We start from the raw sequence: 1,742 nt of genomic DNA, 5'->3' as shown, positions 1-1,742 counted from the left end.
AAGACAGCGAGGAACTGGCCCTGGCCGTGCCCGCCGAGGGACGCGAAAGGCGGCAGTACGGAAGAAGGCTGGGGTCGGGGCCCGAGCGGCTCTCAGCCGTACTTGAAAAAGCTTTTCTAGACCTAAACTTTCTCTTAAGAACAAAGGAAAGCGATTTTTAACAGCGGAAGTACGCCGCATGCGTTTCAAATTAGAGCGCACCGTCACTCAGCACCTGAGAGACGGCATTAACAGCCGCACACACAGCCACACCCGGCCCCAGTCCCAAAAAGCGAGCTTGTCGAGCCCAGGGCAGCGTACCGCAGGCAGGCGGGAGGACCAGGGAGCCTACGTCCGCGTGCTCAGTGCAAGTCGAAGACCCGAGGTCTGCACAGATGAAGCATTGCCTTTATTTTCTGTTTGCTGCTGGTACTCCTCGAGCAAATATTCTTACAGAACGAATCCCTTCTTGCATTTGATATGACTCACGCAGCCGTCTGAGGAAATTGCCGAAAGTCAGACTTCTGTGAAACTAGAGCTGAGCGATCACGCCAGTCAACAAAGAGCACTCCCGCACTTCCATTTCCAGAGCGCGAGCTCCCCGCTCCAGTTACAAAACATCTGAAAGTTTGCTAGTACGCAGGATGATCCAGTCCCTCAGAACCGGATTACTGCGACAAAGATCGCACCTGCTCCAGCAGTCCCAGCGCCTCCCTGCCACCTGAATACCAGCACGTCCTCAGTCATTCCCATTGCTCTGCAGCAGCCTTCGTTCCAGGTTTGACATTTTCAAGACTCAAGAAACGGAGGAGCATGTCTCGCTAGAACGCTTTGCCCGTTTCGAGTAATTTCATGAAATTAAACTGTCAGACAGCTTGTACATATAAAAGAACCACTTCTCCAAAGCTGAGCTAAGACTTTACCAATGTACCCTGAAGAACTCGGTAATGCTGTTTTCTGCAACCAGCATTTTAGCTTGCATAAATTAATTACAGAGCAAGAGGAGATAGGGGAAAGCAGTGTACTCGTGTGCTGTTGTCCACATCGAACATCAGTCATCTTCTGGAGAATCAGGTGCCATAATGCTCTATTTTACCTTTACAAATGCCGCAGGGAGCTGAGGTTGCTTCAGGCAGCTCCTGGAATCCATCGCAAAGGGAAAGAAAGGGACAACAAATCAACTTGAGCCCCACCACAAAAAAACCTTAGAGTGCAGATTTGTGGTGGAACCCGAAAAGAGCACAGGGCAACAGAAATACAAAGTGTCTCGGGACAATTCTGCTCATGGTATTTGTCCTGTTCAGCTCCTCCTCCTCTCGATGTGACAGACATATACGCTAAAATAATAAATGCAGAAGCATATAGTGGCAGCACAACTGTCTGAGTTTTCTCAAAGGAAAAAAGTACCAAGACACAGCAAGGTTTATTTTAGATGCTGAAACTGGGATTTATGTACGAAAGAGTGGAGGGAGCGCAGCTCCCACATTTACCCAGAGGTGCAGCCAAAGCAGCAGCCCAGCCAAGTGGTGTGGGAGGCTGCATGGAAGGGAACGGTCAGGGATGAACCCACACACCCTGCATTTTGATTCCTTGAAAGATTCAGAGTCCATGAAGGGTCTGTGCTGTCCAGTTCCAATTTAAAAAAAAACAAAACAAAAACAAAACCCCCCAAACAAGCTATCAAAATCATGCAAGAATAACCGATACTGATATATTTTCATATCCTTGCAAGGACAGGTCATGAGATCTCAAGGCCATCAAAA

Source organism: Haliaeetus leucocephalus, unplaced genomic scaffold (genome assembly GCF_000737465.1).
Source record: "Haliaeetus leucocephalus isolate CR32 unplaced genomic scaffold, Haliaeetus_leucocephalus-4.0 Scaffold984, whole genome shotgun sequence".
Lineage (NCBI taxonomy): Eukaryota > Metazoa > Chordata > Aves > Accipitriformes > Accipitridae > Haliaeetus > Haliaeetus leucocephalus.
The sequence above is the reverse complement of the archived record's forward strand: the minus strand, read 5'-3'. Positions refer to the sequence as shown.